Genomic DNA, 14,766 nt, shown 5'->3' with positions numbered 1-14,766 from the left:
TCCATTGGATGTGTTTCTCCCATATGAAAGCTGCCATATACCCTATCTGAGCGTACTTATTGGACTGGACACATTTTTTCAAGGAGTGGATTAGTATCTGTTTCTTATATTTATACAGTTATTGTTTTCTGCTTCCACCACACCTAGACTGATATAATTTTATCATAATCTATTATTGTCCTCTTATCTCTTGGCGCTACTGTGTTTTTTGATATATATATATATATATATATATATATATATATATATATATATATATATAGTGACAAAACGGCTTACTCCGGGGCTCCGCCGTCTGTCCGGGACTGTTAGAACACGGTCTTTTAGGGTAGGTTAAATGATGAGACGTCACGTACTGTTCCTTTAAACAGGCTATACCTGGTTTATTCAGTCCCAGGCACTGGGACTGCTACAGTGTAAACAGAAAACAAAGCCAAACAAAAAGCTGCTCTCTGAGCGATAACTTAAAACTTGGATGTCCCTGACTCAGAGTTGGAAGTGGCTTGTCCACTTCCACCAACAAAATAAGTACCTTTGCAGTCTTTAGACAAACTAACAGAATGAATGAAGCGATTTGGGAAAGAGGCTTTCTCACCCCTCTGCAGTTCAGCAGCCTTCCAGGCTCTTGGGCGGGGCCCAGAGGAAACAGGTCTTATATACCTGAACTCTAATCAGCATGACAGGTGACAGAAAACAGGCAGCAGACAAACTGTGGAATGGAGTGCCTGTACTACGAGGCTGCCCTGTTCAGCTTAGACAGGACAGAAACTGTTCAGTATCCTGGGAGCCCTGTATATGGAGTTTATTACCAACCCCTGGTTTCTGTCACATATCCTCCCCCCCAGCTCAGACCTCGAGGGGTGAGCGACCATGGATATTAGGGAGTGCATCCTTGACAACCCGTCGGCATTGCCATGTTTGTGCCCCGACCTGTGTTCCACAGAAAATTTAAAGGGCTGTAGGCTTAGGAACCACCTGGTCACCCTAGCGTTCTTCTCCCTATTTTGACACATCCAGGTAAGGGGTGCATGATCTGTGACCAATCGGAACTTTCTCCCCAACAGATAATACTTGAGTGTCTCTACAGCCCACTTTATTGCGAGACACTCTTTCTCGACTATGGAGTAATTTTTCTCCTGGGGATTTAGTTTCCTACTTAAATAAAGGATGGGGTGCTCCTCCCCTTGAGACTCCTGGGAGAGTACCGCCCCCAGCCCTACCTCAGATGCGTCGGTTTGGACTACGAACTCTTTGGAGAAGTCAGGTGTGACCAACACTGGTTGGGCACAGAGAGCTTCTTTCAGGCTTCTAAAGGCCTGTTCGGCTTCGGGGGACCACTTTACCATTAGCGGTCCTCTTGCTTTTGTGAGGTCGGTTAGTGGGGTTGCCTTAGTTGCAAAATTGGGAATAAACCTCCTATAGTAGCCAATTAACCCCAAAAAGGTCCTTACTTGTTTTTTTGTGACTGGCCTTGGCCAATTTTGTATCGCCTCTACTTTGAGTGTTTGTGGTTTGAGTAACCCTCTACCAATAGAATACCCCAGATACTTGGCCTCCTCCAAACCAATAGTGCATTTAGCGGGGTTAGCAGTTAGTCCAGCAGACCGAACTGCGTCGAGCACAGCTTGGACCTTTGGAAGGTGGGACTGCCAATCTTCACTATGGATTACCACATCATCCAGGTAGGCGGCAGCATACCGAACATGTGGTTTTAAAATTTTATCCATCATTCTTTGGAATGTGGCGGGAGCTCCATGTAAGCCAAAAGGCAGCACCTTATATTGAAAGAGGCCGTCTGGGGTTGAGAAGGCTGTTTTTTCTTTTGCCCTTTCTGTGAGGGGAACCTGCCAGTACCCTTTTGTTAGGTCTAGGGTTGTGAGATATCGGGCTTTGCCCAGTCTCTCTACAAGTTCATCCACCCTGGGCATAGGATAAGTATCAAATTTTGACACCGCGTTTAGTTTCCGGTAGTCATTACAAAACCTTGTTGTACCGTCTGGCTTTGGGACTAAAACTATAGGGCTGTTCCACCCACTTTGGGATTCCTCAATTACGCCTAGTTTTAGCATTTTTTTAACCTCTAAATTTATAGCCTCTCTCTTGGCCTCTGGGATTCGGTACGGTTTAAGGTTAACTCGGACCCCCGGTTCAGAGACTATGTCATGTATAATTACGTTAGTTTTACCTGGCTGTGTAGAGAAGATTTCTTTGTTCCTTCTCACTAAACTCTGGACCTCTCGTTTCTGATGCACGGACAGTGTTTCAGCTATGCTAACCTCTGGGTCAGTTTCTTGATTCTCTGACGGACCTGGGGGTACTAGGGTTAACAAGACCTCTCTATCTTTCCAGGGCTTGAGTAGGTTTATATGGTAAATTTGCTCAGGTTTCCTCCTACCTGGCTGCCTTACCCTATAATTTACTTCTCCCACTCTTTCCAAGACCTCATATGGCCCATGCCATTTAGCAAGGAATTTACTCTCCACGGTGGGAACCAGAACTAGTACCCTATCACCTGGAAAAAAAATTCTGACCCTAGCACCCTTATTATACGTATTCCTTTGTGCTTCTTGAGCTTTCTCCATGTGTTCCCTCACTATGGGTAGGACTGCAGCAATGCGGTCCTGCATCTGGGCAACATGCTCTATTACACTTCTGTAAGGGGTAACCTCGTGTTCCCAAGTTTCTTTGGCTATATCCAGTAAGCCCCTTGGATGTCGGCCATACAATAGTTCAAACGGGGAGAAGCCTGTGGATGACTGGGGAACTTCCCTAATGGCAAATAACAGGTATGGTAACAAACAGTCCCAGTTTTTCCCATCCTTATCGACCGCCCGGCGTAACATGCTCTTTAAGGTTTTATTGAACCTTTCCACTAAACCATCTGTTTGTGGATGATAGACTGAGGTTCTGAGATGCTTGATTTTTAGGAGTTTACATAGCTCTTTTGTTACTTGGGACATAAATGGTGTTCCTTGGTCAGATAAGATCTCTTTAGGAATTCCGACCCGGGAAAACAGAAGTACTAACTCTTTTGCTATGTTTTTAGCAGAGGTGCTACGTAGGGGAACTGCCTCCGGATATCGGGTAGCATAATCTAATATTACCAATATATGCTGATGTCCCCTAGCAGACTTTATTAGGGGTCCTACTAGATCCATAGCAATCCGGTCAAATGGTACCTCTATTATGGGAAGGGGTACCAATGGGCTGCGGTATGCTTTGAACGGGGCGGTGATCTGACATTCTGGGCATGAGGAACAATAGTTTGTAATTTCTGCCAGAACCCCAGGCCAATAAAAGCTTCGGAGAACCTTTTCTTTTGTCTTTTCCACCCCTAGGTGTCCCCCCAATGGATGACTATGTGCGAGGTGTAATACTACGTTACGGAATGTCCGTGGTACCAACAATTGTTTAGTTGTAACTGATTTTCTTTTATCAACCCGATATACTAGGTCGTTCTCTACCTCAAAGTAGGGGTAAGCAAGTGACCTATCTGGTTGGCCATGAGTACTATTCTGGTCCCGTATATTTCCCCTTGCTACCGCTAATGTGGGGTCCTCCCACTGGGCCTTCTTAAAACTCCCAGGACTGACCTCTAGGTCAGCGAGGGTCTTATCCTGTACTGGGGTGGTAAGTGCCTGATCAACATCTTGATTTGGGGTATTCCCTACCAAAGTAGTGATGGGGAAGGGAATTTCACAGCACTCCTCCTTTTCCCCCTTCTTATTTGGGCCCTCGTCAACATCCATTTCTGAAAAAGGGAAAGGATTTGTTTCCTCTAACCCTTCGTTATGGTCCGCTATTGAACTCTGGGCGCTATTCTGAGCTGGGGACCACATTTTTAGAAAATGGGGAAAGTCGGTCCCTATTAACACATCATGTGCCAGTTTGGGTACAACACCCACCTTGAAATCTAAAGAACCAAATTCTGTTTAAAAAAAAACATCAACAGTGGAATATTCATGATTATCCCCATGTATACAACAAATTGCCACTCTTTGTGAACTGTTTACCTGTTTCTTCTTAATGGGCAATAGGTATTCGGACACTAGTGTGACCATGCTCCCAGAGTCAAGAAGTGCCCGAACCCTCTTACCATTAACCTTTACAAATGCCCACAGATGGTTATTCAAGGGGTCCTCTGGGCTAGGGCCCATACATTGGGACAACAGCGAATAAGGTTCCACGCTGTTGCATTGCATGGGCTCATCATTTAGTGGGCAGATTTTTGCTGTGTGGCCCCTCTCATGACAATTTACACATTTAGGTACATAGTCTGTGTCCCACTTAGAGCCTTTTCCCGGCTCCCCATGTTGGCTATTGCCCTTAGTGTGCGAACCACTGTTGCTGGAGCGGCGTGAAGGTGGTCGCCGCTCTTCAGCGCCCCTTAACCCCGGTACCCTTTTACCGTCTCTGGAAGAGTCCTGGAACCTCGGGTAGTGGGGTTGCTCCACGACTGTGGGTTGCGGGTGCTCTTCTGCTGCACTGTACCTTTCTACAAGGGCCACAAGCTCATCCGCATTGTGGGGGTCACACTGACTGACCCAACGACGTAAGGCAGAGGGAAGTTTCCTCAAGAACTGGTCCATGACCAACTGTTCCACGATGTGGCTTGCTGAGTTGATCTCGGGTTGTAGCCACTTCCGGGCGAGGTGGATGAGGTCATACATCTGGCTTCGGGTGGCTTTATCCATCGTGAAGGACCATGCGTGAAACCTTTGGGCACGAACAGCCGTGGTTACGCCGAGGCGGGCGAGGATCTCGAACTTCAACTTTGCATAGACGTTAGCTTCGGCTGGCTCTAGATCAAAGTAAGCCTTCTGGGGTTCGCCGCTTAGGAAGGGTGCGATTAGACCAGCCCACTCAGCTTCTGGCCATCCCTCTCTCTGTGCCGTGCGTTCAAACGTGAGAAGATAGGCTTCCACATCATCCGAGGGTCCCATCTTCTGAAGGTAGTGGCTTGCCCTGGTCATTTTCGGAACTGGGGCTGCCGCTGCCAGTGGAAGGTTACTGATAATCCCCCTCAGGATCTCGAGTTCCTGCTGTAAGCCCTGAGCGAACCGCTGTTGCTCCTCTCTCAGCAAGCGGTTTGTCTCTTGCTGGTTTGCAATCGCGTTTTGCAGGGCTTCATTCGTCTGTTGCTGGTTTGCATTCGCCTGTTGCTGGTTTGCATTAATCTCTTGCTGGGCTATTAGCAGCTGTTGCTGGGCTGCATTCGTCTGCTGCTGGTTTGCATTAGTTTCTTGCTGGGCTATTAACAGCTGTTGCTGGGTTTCATTCGCGTCTTTCTGGGCAGCGACATTGCGTACCAGCGCACCCACCACGTCTTCCATCTTGTTTGCAGAGGATGAAAAAACTTTTTTTTTTTTTTTTTTTTTTTTTCAAAGTTCTTCAACCCGCAGACCCCCTAGTGCTCTGCCCGCATTCTCCACCATATGTGACAAAACGGCTTACTCCGCGGCTCCGCCGTCTGTCCGGGACTGTTAGAACACGGTCTTTTAGGGTAGGTTAAATGATGAGACGTCACGTACTGTTCCTTTAAACAGGCTATACCTGGTTTATTCAGTCCCAGGCACTGGGACTGCTACAGTGTAAACAGAAAACAAAGCCAAACAAAAAGCTGCTCTCTGAGCGATAACTTAAAACTTGGATGTCCCTGACTCAGAGTTGGAAGTGGCTTGTCCACTTCCACCAACAAAATAAGTACCTTTGCAGTCTTTAGACAAACTAACAGAATGAATGAAGCGATTTGGGAAAGAGGCTTTCTCACCCCTCTGCAGTTCAGCAGCCTTCCAGGCTCTTGGGCGGGGCCCAGAGGAAACAGGTCTTATATACCTGAACTCTAATCAGCATGACAGGTGACAGAAAACAGGCAGCAGACAAACTGTGGAATGGAGTGCCTGTACTACGAGGCTGCCCTGTTCAGCTTAGACAGGACAGAAACTGTTCAGTATCCTGGGAGCCCTGTATATGGAGTTTATTACCAACCCCTGGTTTCTGTCACAATATATATATATATATATATATATATATATATATATATATATATATATATACACACACACACACACACACACACACACACACACACACACACATACACACATACACACATACACACATACACACATACACACATACACACATACACACATACACAGAGAGAGAGAAGAAAAAAAAACAGGGACTATGCTTGATAATATGGTGAGCAATACCAATTATAATCCAAGAATTATATGAAATTATAAAAACATTTATATCAATAAAAAATGTTTTAAATTAAAAATAATGAAAATAATAAAATGTAACCAAATTGGAAATTTGTAATGATAAAACTGATGCCTAACTATACCACATATATGAACTAATAAATATACTTGAAATTACTATTGATTCTAACTATGTATTAAATATAACTGAATGCTTGGGAGTGAAATTGTACATATATATCCAGATGAAACTCTATTTTACCATGGATGTAACTCTATTCTAAACCAATCAACCCAAATAAAGGTATAGTGTATCAAATGAACTTCCTATGATATCCTAATAAAGAAGGAATAAATAATGATACTTAGGAATCCATGGATAAAAGATCAAAGAATCCAAAAAATCTTACACACAGGATACAGGCTGCCTTCTTTGTGGGCTCAACGACTTCCCCTTAACCTGTATAGAAAAACAAAAAAGAAAAGCGCCCGATCCTAGTGAAATATGTTTAAAAATATATGTACATTTAATGTCCCAGATAACATATGAACACTCACAAACAAACGTTAAAAACAGGCATATTATGAGTATAAACTCATGCTCCAACGATCAGTGACTGTGTCTTTGCTGGTCATCAAAACTGCACACCATGAGTCTCCACACCAAACAGGAAATTGCGATGTTAGTCCTCTGTATAGGTATGTTCCAGCAACACATGACAAGTGTATGTGGTTCCGGCTGGGGAGTTACACACGGTATTGGGGTAGTCAGCTGGGCTTCACCTTTATTATGTGAGGTTGGCTACCGTTACCGTCACAGGGGGGAAGGGCAACACAAACACAGTTACATGCAGAGCTTTAATTGGGAAGATCACAGACCACTTGCAACAGTCCATCTACAAACAAAATTAACCCCTGGTCCCTGAAGTACTGGAACCAGGCTACAGAATACATATATACATATAACACAATACAAATGTATTACTGACAGGTAGGGGTAATGGCAGGCTTGACCTTTATTAAAAGCAGTCACAGCAGAAGAGGTGGCAAGGAGGCATGAATGAGAGCAGGTGTGTACATGGCTGGGTCCAGGATTAGGAGAGATATCCCCAGCAGCAGGAAGGAGTAGATAGAGGGTGTGAATAGAGGATTTGTAGGGGTGCTTTTTTATTGAGGGTTAAAGACGTTGTTGGGAAAGAGGTGTATACATAATGGTGCAGTGTATAGGCACATGCATAGGTGGAGGGGAGCAGAGATGAAGAAATTTGGATAGGAGGGGAGTGGGGAAGTTGGAGAGAACAGAAACGCTCACAACGGAGTGAGGAAACAGTAAATAGAAAAAGCAATGGGGGGGGGCCTAATGAGATGCAGGAGAGACTAAACCAGTTATTGGAGGATAGGAAAAGTACAAATAATCACAGCATTTAGTAAGTCAAGTTCTCACGGTTGCAAAGTTTTTGTTGTTGTGGTGCAGAGTCCAGATTTTCTTGTAGTATTCACCTCCAATTTCAACTCAGCATTAACTCCACAGACACTTTACATTTGGCACTTAAGATGTTACACAGCCATATGGCTCACAACCAAGATAGATTGCCTTAAATACTCTAAAACACAGTCACTTGACTGACAATTAAGAGAGGGGTCTGCCTATTCAGCTCATACCAGGTAGTTGTTAATTAGATATATCAATTGTAGATGGGCTTAAATTTGATAGAAGGGTTCCAATCAGACAAACATACCAGGTACAGCTCAACCCCCTTATAAGGCTGTGCTTGGGGTCCAAAGAATTACATCGTGTTATAAGCGGATCGCGTTAGAAATAATGTACAATTGTATGCATTCTACAATAAAGTATTTAAGATACCAATAATCGTGTTGTAAAGTATTCATAAATATGAAAATTGAGAGCCACGATTGCATCGCGCTATAAGCGGATTCACGTTGTAGCGGATCGCGTTATAATGGGGTTGAGCTGTAGTTGTTAATTAGACAAATCAATTGTAGATGGGCTTAACATTGATAAAAGGGTTCATTAGTTATTAGTTAATTTCCTCTGCAAAACCCAATGCTTCATTTTAATCAGAGTGTAAGTGTAAGTGATAAAACATAGCACTTCAACCCGTTTATTGCTGGAGTTGGAGTTTGCAATGAAAAGGTTGACAATTAAATAATTCCTATTATTGTACACTTGAAAGTCTGAATGGAATTGGAATATTCTTCATCCAATGAAAAAATTCACATATAGGCTCATATGTACTAAGTGGTGATATTACTTGAATGGGCTATAAGTTGTCTTATGGAATAGCCTGCTTAAAAAATATGACCCAGCATGTTTTAAACCAGAGTCAATATTGGTACAAAGTTAGTGTTAATTATTGTTATTTATTTATTTATTTTGTTCCTGCAAACACACTCTTTGAAATTCCACTACAACATATTGTATGTTACTGGAGCAATTCTTTTACAAGCAAATCTAGACTAACAAAAATGAGAACTTTAGGGATGGTAAAGTAAAAGCACAGAGAAAGCAATAACTGTAAAGTTACTTTGAAATATAAGATGGCACTTTTCCTGAGCTTTTTGTAGCGGATTAACAAGTGAACGTGACACATTTTTAAAGATATTAATTTGCCTATAATATTATAACTGCCATTTATATGTCATATATACTCGTCCATGATGCACAGAACAATTCTGATGTACAATACATGTCAAATTTGACACTTTTCTCACATTGTGAGATTGCTGATGTATATACTGGTCCATGGCTAAAATGAATATTAAGGTTATAACAACTACCTGCTGCTGGTATAGATAATCCTATAGAACCAGTACATGTATTACTTATGACATTTATATGTACATATTAGTATAGTTACTATCACTAATAGTCACGAGTAGTGTAAGCTACTGTCTGTTATTAAAAGAAAAAATGGTGTATATAGCGCTAAAAATAACAAATGATATTATGGTGCAATATAGTGAACCACAAAGTGTTGTAACATATACGATGATAACTAAATAAAGCAAGGCTGCCAGGAAATAAACTAACCCAAACACAGTTAGTACAAAGCACAGAAAAAAACAATACAGACCGGCGCCTCAATGTCCAAATGGAAAATGATAAATGAGTCCAAGGATGTGCTGCAATGTCCAATATAGATGATCCAGTCTTTAGACAGCAGGCTCCACAGCAGCAACCAAGATATATAATGCAGGGAAGATAAAAGGAGAAATCATAGCGTAACAAGGTATGAACAAAACATATAACACACATACACAGACACACAAACACTTATGACAATAACAGATAGGCTGACTAATAACAGAGAATTTATTAAACAAATATAAAAGGCAGAGAACTAACGGAGCAGGTCTAGGATCCGGTGTGTAAAACCGGAATCCTACTTACAGGAAATCCAAAGGTAACAGGCAGTTGTGTATATCAAGCGATGTCTGGCAGCAGGTAATGGTGGACGCGTGGCACGTGGCGCTTCAGGGAAGGCTGCAGGCACCTCTTCCGATCAAAGTCAGATTGTGCGTCACTGCGGACCACTTCTCGCGATGCCTCCCGTCCGCGGCCGGAACTACGTCACACTTGGTAAAACCGCTTGCCGAACTCGCTTCTCCTGCTTTTTGAAGCTGTGGATTTCTGCAGGGATCTGCTCCTGATAGAGTTCGCTGACACACTGTAACTCTCAAAGGCCCAACGCGTTTCGTGCGCATGCGCACTTCTTCAGGGGTAGTTAGCACAGTTCATGCAGACTTTATATACTGGCAGGGGATACACCATTGGTTGAAATAAATGTCTATCAATTCAAACATTATGGCGATCGTGGTTGGTTAATACTCCTGTCAGTAATGTCCTGTGCCAAAAGGGGCAGCCTAACTTACACACAGTACAACATGTAATACAAAAAACACACAACAATGACACTTCATACCTACATTATCCAGACAATAATTGAATTAGTTCTGTGGTATACTGTAGTGTAATCTACATAATGCAAAACCAATTCATCCTCCATTGATTGAACATATTATTGCACCATCCTGGCACTCAATTGTGCAAAATAGCAAATGATGCAGTTAATACCTTTATATATTTATAAGTTTATAAGTATAATTTCTTCGACCAAAATATCAATTTGTTTAAAAATATTAATAAAAAATATATATACAGTCTATGTTATTATACTTCAATCGACCTATAACCTAATTTATTAAAAAGATTAATTTTAAAACAACTAATATTATAAATATGTGTAATGAATCTAAAATTATTTAAAATGAACTTTATTTAAGAAATACACCTTGATCGAAATCTATGTTGAGTCCATTGGGTGAGAGGGTCTTCAATTCATAGATCCAGTAGGCTTCACGCCTACTGATCTGATCCAATCGATTACCCCCCCTCCAATTTGCCTGTACAGTTTCTATGGCTTGACATTTCAATCCAATAGGACTTTTATTATGGTGCACATTGAAATGATGCGAAACACTGTGTGTAATTAAACCCCGTTTGATATTATAGATATGTTCATATATCCTTCTTTGATAACATCTGCCAGTCCTACCTACATATTGTAGGCCACATGGGCACTGTAACAGATAAATCACAAAGGTGGAGTGGCAGTTTATCAATGTTTTGATGGTATATACTTTATCAGTGACGTTTGATTTGAAGGTTTTAGTGTTATTGCTGAATGTACAAGCCGTGCATTTTATACATTTAAAAAAGTCCTTACTTTTACTGGCTGGTTTTATTTTTGAGTTATCTAGAGGGCAACTAGGAGCTAAACGTGTATTTATATTTGGAGCTTTTGTAAAAATGATTTTTGGTTTCTCTGGAAGACATTTAGATAATGTGTTATCACAAAGGAGCATGGGCCAATGTTTGTTAAAAATCTGACGAATTTTTGGCGCCATCTCATTATACTGTGTGACAAAAGCCACCCCACTATTTTGTTCTATCTCTTTTATTTGATTTTTATATTCTAACAGAGTGGCCCTCTCAATTTTATCCACCTGAAAGGACGCTTCATCAAGTAGATGCTCTGCATAGCCCCTATCTCGAAATTTATCTTTGAGCTCATCTGCCTGAAGCGCAAACTCCCCAGGATCTGAACAGTTGCACTTCAGACGGGTGAGCTGACCCTTAGGGATATTCCGAATCCAGCTTGGGTTATGCTGGCTGTCTGCCCTCAGGTAGTTGTTAGCCTGCACTGACTTGAAATATGTTTTTGTTTCTATTCTGTTATCTTTAATGTATATATTGAGGTCCAAAAATTCTATATGTTCCTTATTATGATTAAAAGTGAATTTAAGATCCCTATCGTTAGAATTTACATATTTAAAAAACGATTCAAGCTGTTCCTGGCTACCTGACCACACGAATATGAAATCATCTATGAAACGGCGCCAGAGCACAAGGTGAGCCCCGAGTGGACAGTTGTTCCAGATATAATCATCTTCCCAACTGTCCATGAAAAGATTTGCATAGCTCGGGGCAAACCTTGTGCCCATCGCCGTTCCACAGATCTGCAAAAAGAATTGTGCATTAAATTGAAAGTGATTATGAGTTAAAATAAAATTAATACTATCTACTAAAAATCTTTTAAGTGCTGGTGATGTAGTGACGTCTAATTCTAACCTGCGTGATACTGCCTGACAGCCTTTCGCATAATTTATAGTGGTGTATAATGATGTAACATCTGCTGTTACCCAGATGTACTCAGGCTCCCATTTCAGATCTCTAAGTATCTGAAGTATATGTGTCGTATCACGCAGGTAGGATTTGACCTGATGAACCAAGGGTTGAAGGTGGTGATCTATAAATAAAGATAAATTAGATGTGAGTGATCCTATACCTGAAATGATAGGTCTACCAGGAGGTTGTGTAATGCTTTTATGTATTTTTGGGATAAAATAAAAGATTGGGGTACGTGAATACTGTAGATCTAAAAATTCTAGTTCTTGTTGTGTTATAGCTCCTTCCTCGAGGCCTGTGTTTAGCAATGTAGTGAGTTCAATTTCAAACTGGTTGAGAGGATTGCTTGGAAAGGGGAGGTAAGTGGCTTTATCTCCAAGGAGTCTCATTGACTCCTGGAGATAATAGTCGATGTCCATCACCACTATACCTCCCCCTTTGTCAGCAGGTTTTATAACTATCCTCTTATTATCTTCCAGTTGTTGTAGAGCTAGTTTTTCATTAGTATTGAAATTGTCTCTACGGGTTTTATATGCCCTGCTAGACTCCTCTAATTCTCTGGTAACTATCTCTACGAATGAGTTAACCAGATGGCCTTGGGCAAATTTAGGATAAAAGGTGGACTTTGATTTAAAATTGGTGTGTAATATATTTGACTCAACATTTAGTGGTTTCTGATCAAATTGACTGGTAACTGAATCCTTTAAAAAATATTTTTTAAGTGCCAGTTTCCGTGCAAACTTATGTACATCAATGTGAATGTTGAAGCTATTAGGGCCGCATATCGGTGCAAATGTAATGCCCTTACCCAACACTCTTTTTTCTACTGAAGTCAGGGTATGTCGACTAAGATTAAAAATATTCTGATACGTCTTATTGGTACTTAACCTATTTCTATTAGTACCCCCTCTTCTTCCTCTAGTGCATTTTTTCTTTTTTTGTAATTCATGGCTGGCTGGATTTCTAGACTGGGTTTCTTTATTTCTACCTGCGGAAAGATGTGTTCCCTTTCCTTTCTCCACTCTAAAATAGAAAAGTTAGTTTTTACTCCTTGTGTGGGTAAAGGAGTATATGACACACTGTCAGGTTCACTCTCTGACTCTGATAGCACATGATATTTGTTGTTAGACAAATTCACTTCAGTTTTAGATGCCATCTGTGCGTCATATAATTCTTTAGCTCTTTTCTGTTTAAGATACTGGTTTGTATCATGTTGTGGTAGTACCCTTTGTGGTTGGGGAATGGGAACTGGAATAGGTATAAGAGGTAATGTGTGCGGTTTTCTTGACCTATTGGTATTATTACTGGAAGTAGGATTACTCTTCTCTGTCCTACTTCGCTTGGTCACCACATGAGAATTACTATTCCGTTGTTCTTGTTGTTTAGTCTGTTCATCTTTACTTTTTTTGTTCCAGGTTCTCTGGCAACCCGTATCATAATCATTCTTATCTCTAAAGAATTTGCTCTGTTTGGTACCTACTATTTCTAGTTCAATTTGATCTGTCTCTTTTTAACTGTAGGTTCCATATCGAGAAATTCTTTATTATTTAGATACGGGTCCAGTTTTATTTTTAAATCCTCAATTTCAATGTCTAGTTGTATCAGCGTTTTTTTACGTTGATATATCAACATTTTCATCAACGAAAAAGAACACTGATCTAAAGTGTCATTCCATTCCTGCATGAATGGTGCATTCTGTGTATCCACAGTTGGTACTTTTTGGACTCTAAGTCCTCGTGGTATTCGGTGGTTTTCTAGGTATTTGCTTAAAGTTGTAACCTCCCACCACTGTCTACTTTCTGCGACTAGAGTTTTCTCTAATTGTGCCAATATTGGTTGGAAGTCAGCCACCTTTGGCTCAACCATAGGGACTGTGTGGGGATCATTAAAAATGAGATCCACATTGATATTTCTCCGAGATCTTGAGTGAAATAATGTGCTCATAGTTAAATGTGATGTGTATCAACAGTGACTTTGGCTAAAATTAAAATAAAAATACAAATAAAATATAATATATGAATTTAAAGCTGCTACACCTGTGCTGGCAAAACAGTGACTAAAAGAAAAGAGATAGGGGCTATGCAGAGCATCTACTTGATGAAGCGTCCTTTCAAGTGGATAAAATTGAGAGGGCCACTCTGTTAGAATATAAAAATCAAGTAAAAGAGATAGAACAAAATAATGGGGTGGCTTTTGTCACACAGTATAATGAGATGGCGCCAAAAATTCGTCAGATTTTTAACAAACATTGGCCCATGCTCCTTTGTGATAACACATTATCTAAATGTCTTCCAGAGAAACCAAAAATCATTTTTACAAAAGCTCCAAATATAAAGACACGTTTAGCTCCTAGTTGCCCTCTAGATAACTCAAAAATAAAACCAGCCAGTAAAAGTAAGGGCTTTTTTAAATGTATAAAATGCACGGCTTGTACATTCAGCAATAACACTAAAACCTTCAAATCAAACGTCACTGATAAAGTATATACCATCAAAACATTGATAAACTGCCACTCCACCTTTGTGATTTATCTGTTACAGTGCCCATGTGGCCTACAATATGTAGGTAGGACTGGCAGATGTTATCAAAGAAGGATATATGAACATATCTATAATATCAAACGGGGTTTAATTACACACAGTGTTTCGCATCATTTCAATGTGCACCATAATAAAAGTCCTATTGGATTGAAATGTCAAGCCATAGAAACTGTACAGGCAAATTGGAGGGGGGGTAATCGATTGGATCAGATCAGTAGGCGTGAAGCCTACTGGATCTATGAATTGAAGACCCTCTCACCCAATGGACTCAACATAGATTTCGATCTACTGTAGGTGTATTTCTTAA

General features: G+C 41.0%; 1 protein-coding gene across 1 annotated transcript in view; it reads right to left on the bottom strand.

Annotated features, from left to right (window-relative positions):
• Positions 1-6,347: 6,347 nt before the first annotated feature.
• KIF25 (kinesin family member 25) overlaps positions 6,348-14,766 on the bottom strand; it is a 205,931-nt gene continuing 197,512 nt past the window's right edge. The window contains exon 16 of the mRNA XM_075596912.1: positions 6,348-6,669. The gene's annotated coding sequence lies outside the window, so the exon portion shown is untranslated. The remainder of the gene's footprint in view (positions 6,670-14,766) is intronic.

This window comes from Ascaphus truei, chromosome 4, assembly GCF_040206685.1.
Source record: "Ascaphus truei isolate aAscTru1 chromosome 4, aAscTru1.hap1, whole genome shotgun sequence".
Lineage (NCBI taxonomy): Eukaryota > Metazoa > Chordata > Amphibia > Anura > Ascaphidae > Ascaphus > Ascaphus truei.
This window is presented reverse-complemented; position numbering and strand designations above follow the sequence as displayed.